Below are 23,348 nucleotides of genomic sequence, written 5' to 3' on the forward strand. Positions count from 1 at the left end.
GGGGGGGGGGGGGGGGGGGGGGGGGGGGGGGGGGGGGGGAAATTACACGGACGCGCATGTGCACTAACTCTACTCCTTTGTAACTTATTTACAAAGGATGTGCAGAATCATACCCAGGCAAATATGAGGTGAGGGGGCCTGACCAAACTAACTTCACTTTCCTCACACAGCTGGAAAGGAAATGCTGTCATTTGCCAGATTTACATTAGCCAAAGAGAGAAAATATGACAATTCTTCCAGGGTAAGGATTTTCTGATAATCAAATTTTAAAAAATTTGATCTCATTATGGATTATAGATGAGGTGACCTTATTATACTTTATTATCCAAATCAGGACACTTCGGGAAATGAAAGGGGCATCATTAATAATTATGCTGGAACAACAGGTGTAAACTGGAAAGGTGGTCAGCCTAATGATAAAGGTAGAATGCCGTCAATAACAACCTTGTCATAAATGCACAACAGGGTTTGCCTCAGCTGTCTTCTATAACAGTGGTTGTCACGGTGTGTTCTCTTAGACCACGGCCAGCATTTTAGGGATTGTTAGAAATGCAAATTCTAGGACCCTTTGCCAGACCTACTGAATACCTAACTTTGATTGTGGGGCTCGGTAATCTGTGTGTTGCCAAGCCCTCTGGGTAGTTCTGATTGACGCTCAAGTTTGAGAATCACTTGTTTAAAGTCATCCTCCAAAGAAGCCAAAGGCATGGAGCCAAAGCAGAACTCAGTGTGTAGGGTTCTTCATATGCACACCTCACCGATTATCTTGTTTCATCTAGATGCAAACCATTGCACATTTTTATTTCTTTTTGGAGTCTTTGACACCACTTAGGCCTTAAATAGTTCAAAATTAAAAGGATATTTTATCATATGTCATTTTCAGTCTGGACTTGGAACTGTATGTGATGGCCTTGTTTGTGGACAGTTCCTTTCTTTATGCTGTTAAGAAATAGTCTCTATTTTTTTTTTTTTTAAGATGACCGGTAAGGGGATCTTACCTTGACTTGGTGTTATCAGCACCACGCTCTCCCAAGGGAGCCATGTGCTGGCCCAGAAATAGTCTCTATTTTTAATGTTACCCTGAAATGCAAAATACAATTGTAATATGTAATATGATTCTTTCAAAATACAAAAATTAATATTTCTTTCCCACATATATAATCCCTTAGTGGCAATTCGTTAAAGTAAAAAAAGTGACAGTTTTTCCATTATTGAAGTCCAGCATTTGTCCCTAGATTTTTACTCATTTTTCTTCCCTGACATGTCACATAGACCCCTCTCCTTCTGCATAGAACTATTTGGTCTTTCATGAGATCAGATACTTTTTATTTTTACTTCCACACCTTTGCACTTTGCATCACAGGTCTTATCTTCTTCCACTTTAAGTTTCCCCAACACCAGCAAGTAAACTTACTCTCCCTTGGAGAATTTACCTTCTCCTCTTGTGCTCTTGGTGTTTCCTGCATGTATTTGAGCCTTGGAGATATATACATATTTTTAATCTTAGCAGACTTGTATACCTTTTTGTATTTGTTTTGCAGGCCTTAGGGTTGTTAGAAGTCTAGGAGTATATATAATCTGTTTCTTTCTTCCCAGTTCCCAGCATAACATCTGGGACTCAACTGCCTGGAAAGAGTGTTTTCAGTAGTTCTCAAATGATCTGGAAATTTTATGAGGGCTTAGTTTAGTCCTCATTTTTTTTTCTCCTTTTTGTCTTTTTTTTTTTACTGACCGGTAACGGGATCGCAACCCTCGGTGCTGCGCCTGCATTGCACTAAGTCAGTGAGCGGGAACTGGTCTCCACATGGGATCCGAACCCTCAGCGGGAGCGCCGCTGCGCTCCCAAGCGGCGCACTCTCCAGTGTGCCACCAGGCCGGCCCTAGTCCTCATTTTTTGATGAGAATAACTGTCTTATTGTGTAAATACAGTGAATTGCAAAAAAATTTCAATTATATTTTTTCTCCGGCAAAATATTATGTAATCTTAGGTATTTAGTAGGCATACTATGTTATATACCATTATGAAAACTCACTAAAAACGAATTCCTAACTAGAAGATAGGGCTTATTCTGGGCCGGGGCAAGGAAGGTGCAAGACGAATCTGAACATTTTATTGTGGCAGAAAATCAAGATGTGCTCAAGGAATCATGGGGACATGTCAAAAGGACGTAGGAATCCAGCTGGAAGTGGCTCCCACTGGCCAAATCTGAGAATATTTTAAAATTTCAAAATAAACACAGATTATATGCTGATTGAATAAAATAATAATTCATGAATCTGTTCATTTATAAATAAATTAAAAACAAAGAAATAGGGAGAAGGGAAACTGTACAGTAGGATGTTAACTAATAAATACAAAAGAAATGATGGAGTTAGAAAATCATCATGGATGGTAAACTAGCAGGTGGAAGTTGGATTAGAAACAGGGTATTAACATAGTCTCATAGTATTTCTCTATAAATTAGTTATTAATTATAAAGGTAAAAATAGTGATTTTGCAGTGGAAGAACCCCGGCAGACACCACATTAACTGAGTGATTAAGCTAACCTCACCTATCTTGGGAAGAATGGACATATGATATGTTGTATGGAAGACACATCACTTCAATGGTATTTTTGTCAAAAATGGGTAACCTAATCTTATCATGGAGAAACATCAGGCACACCCACATTGAGGCACATTCTACCAAATAAGTAGACTTCCTGTCTATCTCTTTCCATCCCCCAGTGCTGACCATGTTGCCTTGAATAGGATTGTGTCATTGCAGGTACTGGTGCCATTCAAGGAAGTGACTGTGGACTTCAGCAGGGAGGAGTGGCAGTGCTTCGGCCCTGCTCAGACACACCTGTACCAGCATGTGACACTGGAGAATTACAGCCACCTGCTCTCCATGGGTAAGAGTCTGAATTCTTAAAATATTTCAGATTAATAAAAAAAGAAAGTCTGAAGAACTGTTCCAGATGAAAGGAGACAAAAGAGACATGATAAGTAAATACAACACAATGCATGATGCTGAATTGGGTCCTGGGCTGGGAGAAAATGCATCTACTTGTATAAATAACAGTTTTGGACAATTCTCAAGATTTGTATATGTGCTGTGGATTAGATAATAGTATTCAATCAATGTTCAATTTCCTAATTTTGATAACTGTACCATGGTTACCTAAGAAAAAGTTCTTATTCTTAGGAGATATATGCTAAAGAATTTAGGAGTGAAGGGGAACAGTGTATCCAATTCACTTTTATTTATTTATTTGTTTATTTTATTGGTTATGAGTATTCATGAGATACAAAGCTGATTGTCACACCTTGTCCCCATGATGTGAGGGCCAGATTCATACTGGCAGCATACCCATTACCCCACCCAATTATCCTCAACTTCCCTTTCCCTACCTCTTTCCCCCCCCCAACTCCACTTTGTAGCCCAAGGAATGTTGTCTCCCTCTGCAAGTCCAGTGCACCACTGTGGTCTTTCTTTCCTTCATTCTTTCTCTCTTAGCTCCCATATATGAGTGAGTACGTGCAGTATTTATCCCTTCGTGGTTTACTTATTTCATTCAACAAAAGTTTCTCCAGGCTCATCCATGTTGTTGCAAATGGGAGAATTTCATTCTTTTTTATGGCAGACTAGAATTCCATGGTGTATATATACCACAGTTTCCTCATCCAATCATCCATCGATGGACTTTTAGGTTGGTTCCGTGTCTTGGCTATTGTAAACAGACCTGCAATGAACATGGGAGTGCAGGTATCCCTTCGACATCATGATTTCCATTCCTCTGGGTATATACACAGAAGTGGGATTGCTGGATCATATGGAAGATCTATCTGTAGTTGTTTGAGAAACTTCCATATTGTTTTCCATAGTGGTTGTACTAATTTACATTCCCATCAACAGTGTAGGAGTGTTCCCGTCTCTCCACACCCTCACCAGCATTTGTTATTCACCGTCTTTTTGATTATAGCCAGTCTAACTGGGGTGAGGTGGTATCTCAATGTGGTTTTAACTTGCATTTTCCTGATGACTAGTGGTTTTGAGCATTCTTTCATGTACCTGTTGGCCATTTGTATGTCTTCCTTTGAAAAATGTCTATTTAGCTCCTTTGCCGATTTTTTAATTGGATTGTTTGGTTTTTTACTGTATAACTGCTTGAGTTCCTTGTATATTATGGATATTAATCCCTTGTTAGATGCATAGTTAGCAAAAATTTTATCCCATTCTGTAGGTTGTCATTTCACTCTGTTGATTGTTTCCTTTGCTGAGCAGAAGCTTTTTAGTTTGATATAGTCCCAATTTTTTATTTTTTATTTTGTTGCTTGTGCTTTTGGGCTCATGTTCATAATTCACTTTTAAATGGATCACAAAAAATTACTTTTGTGTGTATGTATACATATGTGTATATATAGGTACATAAATATATATGCACAGGTATACATATACAGAGAAAGTGAAATAGAGAGACTGACATGAATGAAGCAAAAAACAAACAATTGGAGAATCTGGTAAAGGTTAGGGAGTTTCTTATATTATTCTTTTTTTCTCTTGTAAAGGTAGCAGTATTTTATTGACATAGATGTGATTGAATTATCTATTATTATGTTTATCTTTAATAATTGATTATAGAGATGCCACTTTTTTATTGAAATATATGATTATACATATTTGTGCGGTTCAAAGTTATATTTCAATACATGTCTACAATGTGTGATGATAAAATCAGGGTAATTAGCATATTTATCATTACAAAATTTAATAATGTCTTTGTGATGAGGACATTTGATCTCCTCTCTTCTGGACATTTGATAAAATGCAGTAAATTATTGTTAATTATAGATGCCTAGCTTGACTGTACAACAGTGTACCTTATTTTGCTGTTTTGTGTCCATTAACCATCCTATCACTTTTCCCTCCCTCTCCCCCTTTCCCTCCTCTAGTAACCACAGTTCTGCTCTCTCCTTCTGAAAGCTCAACTCATTACTATTGTTGTTTATTTATTTTTAGCTCCCACTTATGAGTGCGGACATGTGGTATTTCTCTGTCTGTTCTGGCTTATTTCACTTAACATAATTTTCTCCAAGCTCATCCATATTGCTGCAAATGGCAGAATTTCATTCCTTTTTATGGCTGAGTATTCCATTGTGTATATATACCACATTTTCCTTATCTAGTCGTCCATCGATGGACACTCAGTTGGTTCCGTATTTTGGCTACTGTAAATAGTGCTGCAATAAACATGGGAGTGCAGGTTTCACTTCAGCATGATAATTTCCATTCCTTTGGGTATATACCCAGCAGTGGGATTGCTGGATTGTATGTTAGTTCTACCTATAATTGTTTGAGAAACCTCCACACTGTTTTCTATAATGGCTGCACTAATTGACAGTCCCACCAGCAGTGCATAAGGGTTTCCCTTTCCCTGCATCCTTGCCAGCATTTGTTATTTTCTCTCATTTTGATAATAGCCATCAAGTGAGATGGTATCTCAATGTGGTTTCGATTTTCACTTCTCTGATGATTAGTATTATTCTTACAACTCTATAGATTTGGAATTATCTCAGACAGGTAATTATTTTTATTTATTTAGTTTTTTGCAGCTGGCTGATGTGGGGATCCGAACCTGTGACCTTGGTGTTACAAGGCTGTGCTCCAGCCAACTGAGCTAACCAGCCAGCCCAGAAAGATAATTTTTAAAAAGACATCTTTGATACACACAGGAAAACTTGAACACTAACTGGAATTAAATAATATTAAAGAATTACTGTTAATATTTTAAGTGTAATAATGGTATTATGATTAAAACAAATGCTGTATTGGAAATATTTGCCGGACCATTTACAGATAAAATATTAGCATGTTTGGGATTTGCTTCAAGATGATCAGGATGGGTGGCTATTGATGAACAAGATTAGCTATATGGTGACCATTTGTGAGTGTTTTTGTGTATATTGTGCTGTTCTACGTACTTTTGTATGTATCTAAATATAATTCTAGTAAAAGGAAAAAACACTAACTTCCTATCTATCTCCTTCTATCCCCCAGTGCTGACCATGTCGCCTTGAATAAGATTGTATCATTACAGGCATCAGCGTCATTAAAGGATGTGACTGTGGACTTCAGGAAGGAGGAGTGGCAGTGCTTAGACCCTGCCCAGAGACACCTGTACAGGGATGTGACACTGGAGAACTACAGACACCTGCTGTCTGTGGGTAAGCACAGTTGCCACATGCATCTGCCAGGGGCCTCAGTGAGAACATTCCCATTCTTAGCTGCCCGACATCTGAAATGCGTAGTGGTGTCATCCTTATTTGCCCTTCAGTCCCTTCCACCTCTGCGATTATAACTCTGTTTCCAGTGAAACATGGTTACTTTTCTGAAGAACATATGGCAAGTGTCATTGAAACGCCCTTGAAATCCAATAAGCTGGACCCAGTCCTGTTAACAGGGAACCAAGTTCCCAAATCAGATGCCGTCTTCAAGTTGGAGCAAGGACAGGACCATAGACGTTGGAGGGAGAGGCCCCACATCAGAGCTGGTCAGGTGAGTGAGTGGGACCCAGGCAGAAGGGGACATGGGAGTAAATCTCACTTATCCTAGGAGAGGCCAATGCCTTTGAAATGCTCTGAATGTATATTAATCAGGGTTCTGCAGAGAAACAGAACCAATAGAAGATATATATTTTTATATCTTCTATTGGTTTATATATCTTCTGTTGGTGTATATATATATATACACACACACACACACACACACACACACACACATACAGAGAGAGAGAGAGAGAAAGAGATTGATTGATTGAGAGAGAGAGAGAGAGAGAGAGTTTTATTATGGGAATTGGCTCACGCCATTAAGGGAGCCAAGAAGTCCCCACCATCTGCTGTCTGCAAGTTGGAGAATCAGGAAAGACGGTGGTGTAATTCAGTTTGAGTTCAAAATACTGAGAACCTGGGGAGCCAATGGTATAACCCCCAGTCCCAGGCCAAAGGCCTGAGAACCAGGCTGGGGGCTGGGGGTGATGGCACTGGTGTGAGTCCTAGAGTCTGAAGTCTCGAGAACCAGGAGCTCTGATGTCTGAGGTAGGAGAAGATGGATGTCCCAGCTGAATCAGAGACAGCAAATTCGCCCTTCCTCTGCCTTTTTGTCCTGCCCGGGCCCTCAATGGATTGGATGATGCCTGTCCACACTGGTGATGGTGGATCTTCTACATTCAGTCTATTGGTTCAAATGCTAATCTCTTTTAGAGACACCATCACAGAAACGCCCAGCAATAATGTTTTACCAGTTATCTGGGCATCTTAGCCCAGTCAAGCTGATACATAAAATTAATCATCACAAGTCCACCCCTTGTCAACTTGGCCCCTATATTCATCTCCTTAAACTGTACTTAATCTCCAAATAAAAAAAATAAAAAGGCCATAATTCTGCCTAACATGATATAACTATTCTTTGTATAACAGAAAACATGCTAATTACTTCCCCAGAAGAGGAGGTAAAGCCCTTGAGTGATGTTTACTCTTTTCCTGATATCCCATAACTTAAATATTATGATATAAAATTAACAATATAGAAATACTGATATAAAGTCAATACACTTTATGTCACATGATAAGGTAATAAGGGAGGAAAGAAAACAAAGATATTTGCTTAATATATGTATATATACACAAATTCGTAACAAAATAAGGAGGAAATACTCATGACAATTACAATCCTCATCTCTGTAACTGTTCATGTGGTTGTACCTGGTATTCACAGCTACCTTCTTCCACTACCCATTCTGTATTCCCTTTGCCTCAGTAAGCACCTCAGCTTGTTATGGTTTCTTACCTGTGAGGTGACCCAAACCTTCATTCCTGAAGAGTCTGGGCCATTTATAGTCATGCTTGGATTGGGTTATTGTAGTTTTCCACTGACTTTAATTACAGAGCATGGTAATACGAAGAGACATCCTAAGGGATCTCCTGTATTCCAGACATAATCTTCCTTACCTTCATTGTGAAGTGATAAGTCTATTTTCCCCTTGGTAGTCTGGATCAGTCACTCCAACCAACACCATAACTCCTTTCTTAGTCTGTTGACTCAGAGGCATGAGGAGCCCAAAGTGGCCAGGTGGCAGCCTTAACTTCCAGTTCAATGGGATCATTATTGTGTCTCCTGTTGGAAGCATTCCACCCTCTGGAACCAAGACCTCTAGACCAGCAGAGCATAAAGTTGTAGGAGCAGGAAGCAGACATTTTGCTGCTGGGTCACCAGGGGTAATGGTGAGTGGTGCCGCTACCATTTTCACCCTATGAATCCTGGTTGTGGTGGAAACAGCACTATATATTGGACACTGATTCAGGGCATATACTGCCTTCTTGAAAACCTTGCCCCAGCCCTATGAGGTATTGCTACCTAGCTGGTGTTGTGAGTCTTCAAAAGGTCATTCCACTGTTCTATAAGCCAGCTACTTCAGGATGGTGGGGAACATGGTAAGACCAGTGAATTCCATAAGTGTGAGCCCACTGTCATACTTCTTTGGCTGTGAAGTGAGTTCCTTGGTCAAAAGTAATGCTGTGTACCATGATCACAGATGAGGCATTCTATAAGTCCACAGATGGTAGTTTTGGCAGAGAATTTCATGCAGGGAAGGCAAGTCTGTATTCAGAGTGTCTATTCTGATAAGAACAAAATGCTTCCCCTTGCATGATGGAAGTGTTCCAATGTAATCAACCTGCTGATTGCCTCGGGCAATGATGCCATATTAGGGGGCTCAGTGTTGGTCTCTGCTGCTGGCAGATTGGGCACCCAGAAGTGGCCATAGCCAGGTCAGCCATGGTGAGTGGAAGCCATATTGCTGAACCTTTGCATAACCTCCATCCATGCCACCTTGGCCATTTTGTTCATGAGCCCATTGGGGGATGAGAGGCGTGGCTGGGGAAAAAGGCTGACTGTTATCCAGAGAATGAGTCATTCTATTCAATTGATTATTAAAATCCTCTTCTGGTGAGGTTACTCTCTGATGAGTATTCACATGGGACACAAATATATTCACATTTTTCCCCCAATTGGAAAGGTCTATTCACATACCTCTTCCCCAAATATCTTTGTCACCAATTTTGATATTATGTTCTTTGCCTTACAGCTTATGAATTATTTATACTTACATATCTGGCCATTTCTCCTTCTAAGCAAAATGCATAATCAGTACCCCGCCCAAAGTTTTGCCCACTGGAAGGATTTCCCTTCACCCCTGTCCTGCAGGTATGTCCCAGAGAGGGGCTTTAGTGCTGCAGCTGTCCACTTTTGGGTGGTGCCTGCATATTGTGCAGAACCATTTGCAAACCCGGCCTGAGTCTTCTCTTCCTCTTCCTCAACTGTTCATAGGGAACTCCCCATGAGGCCATAGGTGCAGGCTGGGAGAATGAAGGCAGTGTGGCAGAAGTAGAAACCATGAGCAGTTGGGCCACTTCTTCATGTAACTTACTTGTGCTTTCAGGGCTTGCTTTTATTTGATAATGGAATATTGCTGTGTACACCACACTTTACGGCTTGGTGGGTCAGATAACATCCCAACTTTATAATGGGCAGCTCAGGTCACGTGGTAACTTGGTAGCCCATGGTCAAGTGTTCAGTTTCTACTAAGGCCCACTAGCAGGCCAAGATTTGTCTCTTAAAAGGGGAGTAGTTAACTGCAGAGGCAGGGCCTTGCTCCCAAATTCAAAAGGCTGGCACTGAGATGCACCTACGGGGGACTGCCAAAGGATGCAACCAGCATCTTTATCTGCCACTGATACCTCAGGCACCATTGGATCTGCTGGATCATGTGATCCAAGTGGCAGAGCAGCTTACACAGCAGCCTTAATCTGTTGCAAAGCCTTTTCCTGTTCTGGGTTGCACTCAAAACTAACAGCTTTCTGGGCCATTTGGTAAATGGGCTAGAGTAACACACCCAAATGAGGAATATGTTTTCTCCAAAACCTGAATAGGCCCACTAGGCATTGTGCCTCTTTCTTGGTTGCAGGATGGGCCAGATGCAGCAACTTATCCTTCACCTTAGAAGGGATATCTTGACATGCTCCACACCACTGGATCCCTAGAAATTTCCTTGAGGTAGAGGCCTGCTATGGTTTGAGTATTTGTCTCCACAGCTCATGTTGAAATTTAATTGCCATTGTGACAATATTAGGAAGTGGGACCTTTAAGAAGTATTTTGGTCATGAGGACTCCACCCTCATGAATGAGCTAATGCTGTTATCGTAGGAGTGGGTTCTCTCTCTCTCCCCCTCACCTTTGCCCTTTTGCCATGTGACACCTTCCACCATGTTATGATACAGCAAGAAGGCTCTAGCCAGATGCTGGCACCTTGATATTGGACTTCTCATCCTCCTGAACTATGAGCTGGTAAGTTTACATTCATTATAAATTACCCAGTCTCAGGTATTCTGTTATAGCAGCATAAAATGGACTAAGACAAAGCCCCTGAATTTTCATTGAATTTATTTCCCACCCTCTGCCACACAAATGTCTTACCAATAAATCTAGAGTAGTTGCTGCTTTTCAATCACTGGGTCCGACCACCATAATGTCAGCAACATAGTGGACCAGTGTAATATCTTGTGGAAAGGAAAGGTGATCAAGATCCCTGTGTGAAGTAAAGTGTGACACAGGGCTGGAGAGTTGATATACCTATGAGGTAGGACAGTGAAGGGGCATTGCTGGCCTAGCTAGCTGAAAGCAAACTGCTTCTGGTGGCCCTTATGGTAAGGGAAGGAGAGAAAGGCATTTGCTAGATTAATAGCTTCATACCAGGTACCACAGAAAGTATTAATTTGCTCAAGCAATGAAAGTACATCCAGTACAGCAGTTACAATTGTAGTTACCACTTGGTTAAGCTTATGATAATCCACTGTCATTTACTAGGATCTTTCTGTCTTCTGCACAGGCCAGATAGGAGATCTGAATAGTGATGTGGTGGGAATCACTACCCCCGCACTTTTCAAGTGCTTGATGGTAGCACTAATCTCTGCAATGCCTCCAGGAATATGAAATTACTTTTGATGTACTCTTTTCCTGGGTAGAGGCATTCTACTTGTTTTTCTCCAGCATAATAACCCTCACTCCACAAGTCAGGGAACCAATGTGGAGATTCTGCTAGCTGCTAAATATGTCTATTCCAACTATGCATTCTGGAACTGGGGAAATAACCACAAGATGGGCTCAGGGACCCACTAGACCCACTGTGAGATGGATCTGAGCTAAAACTTTATGGATCACCAGATTCCATAAGCCCCTACTCTGACTTGAGGGCCACAGTGACATTTTGGATCTCCTGGAATCAAAGTCAGTTCAGAGCCAGTGTTCAACAGTCCCCGAGAGGTCCGATTAGTTCCCTTTCCCCAATGCACGTTTGCTCTGGTAAAAGGCTGAGAAATAATAACAATAAATTTCGGTAGTGTACCAGGGTCCTTTCTCAAGAAGATCCAGCCTTGTTCATTCAAGGGGTTCTGGGTCTGCAAACTGGCTCAAGACTGGGAATTGATTGAGGGGACATAACTCTCTGTCTTTACGATTCGAGTTAGACTTTTGTTCACTTGACCTGGAACTTTTCTGCTTATACAGATCAAGTAAAAATTTAGTAGGCTTCTTATCTATTACACTGTGATCAACTAGCCAATGCCATAGGTCTGCAGGAGTCAGACTATTCTGATTGCTGCTTTGACTCAGCTGTCCATTAAAGTAACTATACCCACCTTGCCTTTGGTGGTTTAGTACCTCCACTCGGCCTCTGCCACCTCAGGGTCCAATTACTTCCATTGCATTTAGGTTTTCTAATTGAGTGCCTATGATTCTCCCTATAAGATCTAGTTTACAGAGAAGAGCATTCATGGAGCTCTTCAAGGATGCTGGGTGTATTAGTCCATTTGTTGCTTATAACAAAAATACTTGGAACTGGATGACTTATAAAGAAAACAAAATTTATTGCTTACAGTTTCAGGGGCTGGGAAATCCACAGTCTAGGGGAAACATCTGGTGACCATCTTCTTTGATGATGGCTTTACAGCAATGCAGGGGTCTCACATGGCAGAAAATGGTGGAGCAGAGAGAGACTCACCTCTCACGTGTTCTTCTTTTAAAACCCTCAGAAGCACGCCCCTGAACACCATTATTAATCCACTCACTACAGTGTGGTCCTACAATCTAATCACCTCCTCAAGGCCCCACCTTCCAATTACCATAATAGAATTTTCCAGCCTCAACAGTTATAGTGGGAATTAAGCTTCTAATATATGAACTTTGGGAGACACAATTCAGTCAATTCACAGCACCAGGGCTCCTCTCACAAATTTCTCACAGTTGTGATGAAAGATATCTTCTGGACTCTTTCAGTTTGGGTGTGAGTCTAAAATCACAAATCAACTCTAACATTCCAGTCTCCCTAAGCCTTTGAATTCTTTTTTTTACCAAATTCAGGTCTGTCTTGCTGCCCACCCCCTTGACAAGGAAAGGGAAAAAAAGACTCAGAAGTCAAATGGTTGGTGTTTAGAAGAGCAGATGTCTCCCCCTCCTTCCTCGTCCGTCCACCCTATTTCCTTCCCCACTTCCTTCTCCCCCCAACTGCTCTGCAACAACATTTAGAATGCAAAAAAATAACAATATTAAAAAACAAATAAATTTTTAAAAAAGAAAAAAAAAAAAAGAAAAAGCAGATGTATTCAGCTGAAGGAGATGGTAGGCTGTCCCATCTCAAAGACTTAGATTTGCTGAGGGGCTTTTAAACGAGGAGTTGAGGGAATGGAATGTGGGAGGTGAAAAGCAGGAGAGCAGAGAAAAAAAAAAAAAGAAAAAGCAGATGTATTCAGCTGAAGGAGATGGTAGGCTGTCCCATCTCAAAGACTTAGATTTACTAAGGGTTTTTAAAGGGGGGGGGGTTGAGGGAATGGAATGTGGGAGGTGAAAAGCAGGAGAGCAGGAGACGTGAGTTACAAGGGGTCCATGTCTATGAGTCAGGTACAATGTCTCTCCAAGGCCTCATCTGGTTTCTGTTCTCATCTTTGCTGTTCTCTCAGGGCCTTGCAAGATTTTGATTTGATCCAGGGTAGAATCAACTCTTCTGTAAAATCTTTTGTGTATTTTCACTTCACAGAGCTCTGGTTGACTTGGCTGGTGCCCAAGGTCAGCTTCCAGTCATTTGGCCTTGATCACTTCTTAAAACTCTACGAGTCTGGGGGCCAGCCCAGTGGCGCACTGCTACAGTGCGCCGCTTGGGAGCACGGCGGCACTCCCGCCGTGGGGTCGGATCCCACATACAGACCAGTTCCCATTCACCGGCTGAGCGAGGTGCGGGCGCAACACCGAGGGTTGCAATCCCGTTGCCGGTCCTGGTCCGGTACGGGCGCGACACTGAGGGTTGCGATCGCGACACTGAGGGTTGCGATCCATTGCCGGACACGAAAAAAGACAAAAAGGAAAAACAAAACAAAACAAACAAACAAACAAAAAACAACAAAAAAACCCCTCTACAAGTCTGAAAGAAAGAACTGGTAGCTTTGCAAAGTAGTGATTAGCTTCTCAGCCTTGTTTTCCTATTTAGCAAGCAAGATAAGAAAGTCAGGGGGTGGGAAGAAAGAGTGGAGAGAAAAGAAAGCCACCCTTTTAAAAATTCACCCCCCTACTGCCACCAGCAGCCCAGGAGGTTTTAGATTTCAACATGGCTTCAATCGTGCTTACTCCAACACTTTCTCTACATCCAACCAAGGGAGATTGGGTATTTCCCAATTTACTCATGGTGAGTCTTTTGATGTCTTTCAGCCAACTAACAAAAAAAGCTGTTAAATTTAATTTTCTTTATAAATCACCCAGTTTCAGGTGTTTTGTTATAAGCAACAGAAATGGACTAATATACTCTATAAACAGTTCATGCCATGGACTATCAGTACTCTCTTTACTACTGAAAATAGAGTCATTAGTGTCTTTAACTCTAATCAGATTAGAGAGCCAATTACAGAAACCTCAAAATCAATTTGGAAAACTCATACTTAAAATTCTGTTCCTCTAGAACCACACTCAATACCAAAATCTGTATTAGGGTTCTCCAGAAAAACAGAACGAATGAGATATATACATAGATATATGAGGAAATTTGTCATGAAAATTGGCTCCATGATTATGGAAACTGAGAATTCCCATCATCTGCCATCTGCAAGCTGGAGAACCAGGAAAGCCAGTGGTGTAATTCAGTCCAAGTCTGAGGGCCTGAAAACCAGGGAAGCTGGTGGTATAACTCCCACTCTGAGGCCAAAGGCCTGAGAACCATGGTGGAGAATGGTGGGGGGTAACGGGGTGGGTGCTGCTGGTGTAAGTCCTGGAGTTCAAAGGCCCGAGAACTGATAGAGCATCACAAATATTAGCTTAGCATAGGGGCAGCCATGTTAGAGCCTAATGCTGAGGAAAGAACTCTGCTTGAACAACGAAAATCACTGCAGTTTGTAGGAGTAATAAAGCAAGGCACAGCTCAGCAACTTGCAGAACTGTCTCCTCTGAGGTTGCAGGTGTTCTGCGAAGGAGATAAAGCCAGAGCCAAGGAGTTTGACTCCAGGCTTCACAGGGCTGAGCGTAAGGACGAAGATTAAGACATGCTGATCTGCACGTAGTCACTGACCCCATCCTGCTGTGTTTTCAACACACTTCTCCCTCTGTCCTTTTGTCTTGTATAACCGCCCCCTCCAAAACCCTAAGATGAGGAGATAGTTGTAGTCTGTCTCCTCAGACGTGTGATGATAAACTTCCTGCATTGCACCAACATGTGGGACTGACGAAATCTTTTGTTTTTAAGTGGAGAGCAGCGGCACCTGGACACCAGTAACAGAACAGAGAACTCCAGTGTCTGAGGGCACCAGAAGATAGATGTCCCAGCTCAAGAAGTGAGAGAATTCACCCTTCCTTTGCCTTTTTGTTCTATTCAGACCCTCAACAAATTGGATGATACCCACCCACATTGGTGAAGGCGGATCTTCTTACTCAGTCTACTGATTCAAATGCTAATCTTTTCTGGAAACTCCCTCACAGACATACCCAGCAACAATGTTTTCCCAGCTATCTGGGCATCTTAGCCCAGTCAAGTGACACATAAAATTAACCATCACAGAAGGTAACCCATCTTGAAGGTTCTAAACTTCCCGAACTCACCCCTGCTCTAAAAGAAGGACATATTCCTATATAACTTCAAATAGCGAGTCGAGATGATGTTGCATGTTCCCAATACAAAGAGGTGACAAATGTTTGAGGTGATGGATATTCTAAACGCCCTGATATGATCACTGCACACTGTGTAAATGTATCCAAATATCACATCGTACTCCATAAGTATATACAATTATCATGGGTCAATTAAGAAAAAATCAATTAAAAAGAAAAAAAAATAGTGACAGAGGTAGATCAGACGTTCCCAGAATAACGAATAACGGGAAGAGTAAGAAGAGGCCCGGAACATTGGTGGTGGGGGTCGGGCAGGTGGCGGCAGGCAGGGGCACCATGTTGCAGCCTCACCTCGCCTCCAGCTTCCCCTCTTAGTGGCCGCAGCAGCGGACACCAGAGAGCGGCCTGGCCCTGCAGCGGGGCCTGCACGCGATGGCCGCCCGGGCGCTCCCGCTCATTCCCATCGTGGCGGAGCAGGCGGTGAGACATCTACTGGCGGCTGCTGCGGGAGCGTATCATGTGCGTCATGGGTCCGATCAATGGCTGTGTTGCCAGCCTTGTAATCACGCAGCTGCTGTTCCTGCAATTGAAAAGCAAGAAGACCATCCACATGTACATCAACAGCCCTGGTGGCGTGGTGACCATGGGCCTGGCCATCTATGACTGGATGCAGTACATCCTGAACCCCACCTGCACGTGGTACGTGGGCCAGGCCACCAGCAAGGCTCTCAGCTTCTTGCAGCTGGCAGCCTAGGCACGTGCCACTCACTTCCTAACTCCCACATCATGATCCACCAGCTCTCTGGGGGCACCCGGGGCCAAGCCACAAACATTGCCATCCAGGCAGAGGAGATCATGAAACTCAAGAAACAGCTCTACAACATCTACGCTAAACACACCAAACACTGCAGGTGATTGAATCGGCCATGGAGAGGGACTGCTACTTGAGTCCAGGAGTTCAGTCCCTTAGACAAGGTATTGGTTCACTCTCATAGCCCCCCACCCTTCTCCTTTGTTCCTGTCTCAGGTACCCCGTTCTCCTCAGTGAGCCATTCTGCGCAGTTATTCTCTGTTTTTGTTCCTCTGCTAACTGTTCTTTGAATTAGTATCACCTTCTCTTTCACATTTTAAAAGTGGAATTTGGGCTTGAAGCCCCACAACAGCAAATTCTGAAAAAAAAAAAAGAAGACTTCACTCACAGTGAGATGGTGGGTAAAGTCACAAGAGATGTTTCATGTTACTCCAGGTCAGAGAAAATTATGACCAGATAGAGAAATATCAGGAAAAACCAAAGAAACCTTGGAGTCATATTTCTTTCATCTAAAAGAAAACATTTAATATAGGAGAGATACGATTATTAGAACATTTTGAAAGTATTCCAAATTATCCCAAACATTGTTCTTTATCAGAGAAGACCCCATTAAAGTGACTCATTTGTAAAGGATTGGAAACAAAATGTAGACTTCCATATTGATAATAGAAGCAGTGCCACAAAGAACCTTGGTAAAATTAACTGTAGACCGTTTTCACGCATATCTTATTTTATACTAACCATGAAAATATTTGTACAGGAGAGAAAATTTGTGAATGTAATCTGTGTGGAAATGTGCTCAGCCATAAATAACTCTATGAGTGAAATGAATGCATGAACGCTTCACCCAGAAGGTAACACTCAAGATCCATCAGAGAATTCACACTGGGTAGAAACCTTATGAGTTCAATGGTTGTGGAAAAGACTTCAGTGGGAATTTACACTTCAGGATACACCAGGATAGTCATACCAGAGAGAAACAATATGAATATTGTGAATGTGGTAGAACATTCAACCAGAAATCAATGCTAAGTATGCACCAAAAAATTCAGAAGGAGAGAAACCTTATGTGTCTAATGAACGTGATAAGACCTTTAACTGGAAGTCAAACTTCATTACATGCCAGAGAATTAATGCTAGAGAGAAATCTTAGGATACAGTGCTTGTGGGAAATACTTTACTTATAGAAGCCACAACTCTTAGGGCAGCCAGCAAGTTCACACAGAAGACAAACCTTGTTTATGTACGAAATGTGGAAGAACTTTCACCAAAAAATCAAGTCTTTGGGCTGGCCCCGTGGCTCACTTGGGAGAGTGCGGCACTGGTAGCGCTGAGGCCATGGGTTCGGATCCTATACAGGGATGGCCGGTGCGCTCGCTGGCTGAGCATGGTGCAGACAACACTGTGCGGAGGGTCGCAATCCCCTTACTGGTCCAAAAAAAAAAAAAAAAAAATCTTCTCACGTACCTGAAAACTCATACTGGGGCGAAACACTGTACTGAATGTGAGAGGACCTTCAGACAGAAGCCAGAGTTCATTACACATCAGAAAATTCATTCCGCAGAGAAACCTTATGAATATAGTGAGACTCTTTCACTGGTAAATCACATCTCCAACTGCATCAACAAATTCACACAGGAGAGAAACACTGTACAGTAGTCTCTCCTTATCCACAGCTTCTCTTTTGGTGGTTTCAATTACCAGCAATATTAAATGGAAAATTCCAGAAAGAAACAATTCATAAGTTTTAAATTGCATACCATTCTCAGTAGCATGATGAAATCTTATGCCGCCCTGCCTTTTCCCACACAGTAGGTCAACCATCCTTTTGTCCTGTGGATCCACACTGTAGATGATCCCTGCCACTTAGTAGCCATCTTTGTTATCAGATCAACTGTCGCAGTATTGCAGTGCTTGTGTTCAAGTCACCCTTATTTTGCTTAATAATGGCCCCCGAAGCACAAGAGGAGTGATGCTGGCATATTGTTATAATTGTTCTATTTTATTATTGGTTATTTTTATTAATCTCTTACTGTGCCTAATTTATAAATTAAACTTTATCATAGGTATGTATGTATGTATAGGAAAAAACATATTATATGTAGGGTTCAGTACTATCCTTGGTTTCAGGCATCCACTGCAGATCTTGGAATGTATCCCCCACAGATAATAAATGTATCGAATGTGAGAAGGCCTTCACCTATAGCTCAAATTTGGAGAAACAGCACAAAACTTGTGTTTAAGATAAACCCTACAAATGCAGTGGCTGGGTAAGTCTTCACCCAGAAATCTGTTCTTGTTATGTATGAAAGTATTCATACACGTGAAAAAAAATATTTGTTTTTGAAATTGATAAAGCTTTCTCACAGGAATCAGATCTAATTGATTAATGTGGAAAACTTTAACTGAGAAGTTACTCCTTCCTGTACATCTGAGAAACCATTCCGGAGAGAACCTTTAAGAATGTACAGCGTGGAGGGAAAATTCCTCATTTGCATCAGCCTCACGGAGTACCACAACCTTCGTGTTGACAACTTAATGCATCAGGAAGCTTTCTTGTAGAAGGTGTTTTATGGAACTTAAAAAAAAAAGATTTTTAATAGAAAAGTTTGTGGGAAACTGTAAATAACAATGTTGTATACTTTGGAAAAATATGCATTTAATTAATTTATTTATTTTTGGCAGCTGGCTAGTACAAGGATCTGAACCCTTAGACCCTGGTGTCAGCCAGCCCCTAAAATATGCATTTTAAAGTGCAAAAAAAAAAGAAAAAAAAAAAAAAAAAGAATGATAGAATCACAGAATAATACCTCTGAGGGAGACATGCTCTTAAATCCATAAGAATTATGCTGTAAAATAAACTAACAGGAAGTATAAATGTGTTATTTTAAAAATCTAAAATAATTGTGCCTTTCACATTCCCTACTCTTTCTTTTTTTTTTTGTCCTTTTTTGTGACCGGGCTCAGCCAGTGAGCGCACCGGCCATCCCTATATAGGATCCGAACCTGCAGCGGGAGCACCGCTGCACTCCCAGCGCCGCACTCTCCCGAGTGAGCCATGGGGTCGGCCCTATTCCCTACTCTTTCTCACAACAGATTCTAAAATGAAAATCATGACACTAATTTCTTCATTTGGAGAGATATCACTATATGTATATCTGTGTGTGTATTTACACACAACAGAGTATATATATATATATATATATATATATATATATATATATATATATATATACACACACGTTTTATTAAATGTGTGAACACAATCTTATCAGACACCAGCTTATGTAATGTATTTTTCCTCCTCATTGTTTACTTTTCAACTCCCTCTTTCCCATTTCATTATATCTCCACCCACATCAGCAACCCCCTAGAGATATCTGTCTAGTGTGATCTGTTTTGTCTCCGTGCTTGTAATTATACATGCACATAAGTTACCTCTACGTACTTATACTTATATGGGAATGCCGGAGACCAGCTCCGCAGGATTCATTGGACCTGAATAGGTGGTGTGGCGTCGGCGAGGAAAGAAAGAGACGGACCACAGATGTCTAGTGCAAGTGGACAACAACCACGAGAATCTTGCTTTATTTATATATTTTTACCTAATCTCTTACACATTGATTTATCTTTTAATCAAAACATTTTTTATTTTGTTTCTATTGAAAAAGAAAGGTCAAAACGTTCCAAGGCACTCATGTTGTGACAAGAACATCTATTCATGCATCAGTAGTTCACCCCAAAGCCTGTGGCTCGTGGCCAGGAAACTATACAATAGCAGCATGTTTGACATTAGAGAGCGTCAGACTTTTGGTCTGAATCACAATTCTTGACCTTTTAAGCTTACATATAAACTTATATTCTAAATTCTTATAAAATCTTACTTATACTTATATTTAACAATTTAATGTCTTGTGTTTATATTTATTATTTTAATTTATGACCCAAATCACAATATATACAAAATGATTTTATATAATAAAACTTGATTATAACATTTTATTATATTTTATACTACTATTAAAAACAATTATACTATAAACTAATCTAAACAAAATCTATTAATATAAAAAACCTTATTATATATTTTTACTATTTTACCTATTTATATCTTTATAGTAAAACCTTTTAATTTTTTTACCAATTGACTCTGGGAACAGTACAAGGAACAAAGTGAAAAATTAAATGATCCTACTCAAAGTAACAAAAACGCAATATATCATTTTTATTATTACTAGGGAAACAACATGTACTTGGTAAATCAAGTGAAACTGTGGGAATGGGGAGAAACAAAGAAATCTGTAACTGGTTGATGATCAATTAGTTGTGAGCACCACTGCACTCAGGCCCACCATCTCCCTGGGGGAATGTGGATAGAAATCTAACATAATAGCTTCATTCCACAGGTACAAGAACATGACCACAGCCACAATGGGTAAATGCACACATCACTAAGAAGGAAGATTAATAATGAAATTAAATAGAGGCAACCCATACCGAGAACATGCATCAAAAACACCGTTAGTACTGACAATGCCCTTTAAATAAACCAGTTAATTTTGATGTATTTTAACATGTTCTTTGAGAAACTCTAGGGAATTTCCCAAAGCCATACTAAGCCAAAAGGTTAGGCTGTTAATTCTGGGAAGCCTTGTCAAGCAACCAAGGGTGAACAAACAAGAACTTCCACAGAGCCGTACCACACAGATGGAACCCCCTTGTAGCCTGCAGAACAAGGGGTATCACTCAGGCTCCCATGCCATTACCTATAGCAGGGTGGCCCACGGCATGGGAATTCATTTCTTCTCTTTTACAAAAGTAAAACTGTTATTCCCAGATCCCTGCCTCTTGCTTTTTCTCTTAACACTTCTTTTAATGGCATTGAACTTTCCCAACCATTACTCACATATCAGTTAGCTATTAGGTAATCAACACAAGATCTTATTGGCATGTATCAAAAAGTGTTTATTCTCATAGATCTACAGTTCAGCTGCTGTTCTGCTGAACCAGGGTGGGCTTGGTTGGGTGGCCCTGTTTAAGGTTGTGGCAACTGTGGCATCTCTACTTCTTAATACTCTCATTCTGGGGCTTGAGCTTTAGGGGCAGAGGTTCCCCAGGAGGATATTCTTTTTATGGCTATGGCAGAAACACAGCAGAGCATGGGAAAACTATTTTTGGGGTGACCAATGGGTGTCTGTAGTACAGGATATGGGTGTCCTGTGTGGTCAAAGATGAGGAAATCAGTGGAGTTAGTAATAGGGGATCTTTGGGATCAGTGATAGGAGTTCTGCACCTCTGAAAGCCTAGGCTTAGAACTGACACATTCACTCTCATGTGCCATTGGCCAAAGCAATTCACATGTGCAAGTCCAAGGTGAAGAGGCAAGGGAATTATACTCTGCTCATGTGAGGTCAAGGCAAAGATGTGGGTGTGGGAAGGGCTGATGTGTTGGGGTCAATGATTCAATCTATCACAAAACAATTTTTTTTTTTTTACCATTTCTCTCCTTTTTTTAAACCACCCCAAAGAGAGTTGTCCATAAATATCACAGAGAGGGAGTAGAGCATAAGTGGGTGGATCAGCTCAGAAATCAGACTTCCCAAAATCTATATGGTAAAAACAAACATGCAAGAAAAGGAACAGAAACAAGAGAGGTTAGCCTTGCCCAACTTTAGATCATACTACAACACCTCTATAATTAAAGCAGTGGGATACTGACACATGAATGATCTGACAGAACATAGACATAGTTCTGACAGAACAATAGAATAAGAATAAAAGTTTGTATATCTAGAAATTATAGTAGTGTATATGATAAAAGAGCTACTTCGGGACACTGGGGCAAAGATGTACTTTTAAACAACTGGACAGCCATTTGGAAAAAGATTAAAATTGGATCTACACCTTATCCCATACATGAGAATTGTAAGATCTCAATAACAGGCCCAGGTAGATCCTAACTTTTGTCTTGAACTAAAACTGAAAAGTGTGTGTGTGGTCAGGGGAGGGGTGGCTGAAAAAAAAAAAAGCTGTGGAATATACTATAAAGCAAATGTACCTCACAAGGCCTGGTTTTCCAAAACCTTGCAGTTTCAAATATTGACCTTGCAAGGACAGGAAATTTTCCCCAGGCTAGTGAATCTTTGTTGCAAGATAAGATTTGTGGTACTGCAGGTTGCTGGCTCAAAGACAGACAGTTACTGATTGTTATGTAAAGATACTGAGAGATTGCTGTTAAGAAGGAATGTTTGCTAAGATCAAACTGTTGTTGATAGGAACACTGAATTGCCTTACTGGAATGTCATCTGGCTTGTTTCACATGAAAGTTACCAGCCTATATTGTTAAACTATAACCCCACCTATGTTCTCTTCCTGTAACTTCCTGATCTGGAAAATAAATGCAGGAAGAGAACCCCAATTAAGCATTAATTTCCTGAGGAAGGGTTGCCTCTTGCTGGAGGGTCCCAGGGAAGTTAACCACTTTGGGGCTTTTCACTGCTCAAAAGAGATGGGCTTTGAGTAATCCTTTGCATCTCCGTCACCCACGGGAAAAGGGGTGACAAATCCATGGGGGGCGAAGCAACACAAAGCAACACAAAACTGAACAGCGTTGGATTTCTTTCAGCTGGGTACTGGCCTTTTTCTGACACCTAGGCCATGATGTTCTGCTGTTGAACAGGAACAATTTCCCAGCAAAAGAGATAAAAACAGGGCCACCCTCTCATTATGTCTAACCACAGACAAAACTGAAAAGAACTCCAGATGTGCTAACTCCAAGTGTCTTGTTTCTCTATAACTCAGGAAGTAACTGGCACAATGTCACCTTTTGCTCAGCAAGTCACTGATTTTACATCAGGGGCTCCTAGCTGTGAAGCAGTTTGAATAAAGCTTTTTAAATACGTTTCAGCTCAGTCACAGATTTGAAAGTTTTTAGACAGAATAAAATGTAAATGGATGAGACAACTAAATGTAAAAAGTGAAATCATACAGGTACTAGAAGATAATAACATAGGTGAATTCCATAGGTGTGTGAAAAGACCTTTTAAATGACCCCAATACAGATACCTCATAGGTTTGATGTAAGAAAAAAACTGTGTTAGTACACGTAAAGCGTGAAGTACTTAGAAGTGGAGTTAATAAGTGCTCGATGAAAAGTACAACTGATCCTCCATGCCAGGGTTTTGTTTTATTTTGCCTATTTTTCTTTACTTTCATTGTTGTCATTTTTGCTCGCTGATGAATCTCCAGTATCTACAAGAGCAGAATCCAAATAAATAATAAATAAATAAATAAATAAATAAAAACAACAGAGACTAAGAACATCCATTGTCTATATGAGATATTAATTATAATTACTA

At 40.9% G+C, this 23,348-nt stretch overlaps 1 pseudogene; it reads left to right on the forward strand.

The window, feature by feature from the left end:
• The first annotated feature begins 2,385 nt into the window (after positions 1–2,385).
• On the forward strand, positions 2,386–18,552 carry LOC103594191 (annotated as a pseudogene).
• The last annotated feature ends 4,796 nt before the right edge of the window (positions 18,553–23,348 follow it).

The sequence above is a fragment of the Galeopterus variegatus genome, unplaced genomic scaffold (genome assembly GCF_000696425.1).
Source record: "Galeopterus variegatus unplaced genomic scaffold, G_variegatus-3.0.2 Scaffold1504, whole genome shotgun sequence".
NCBI classification, from domain to species: Eukaryota; Metazoa; Chordata; class Mammalia; order Dermoptera; family Cynocephalidae; genus Galeopterus; species Galeopterus variegatus.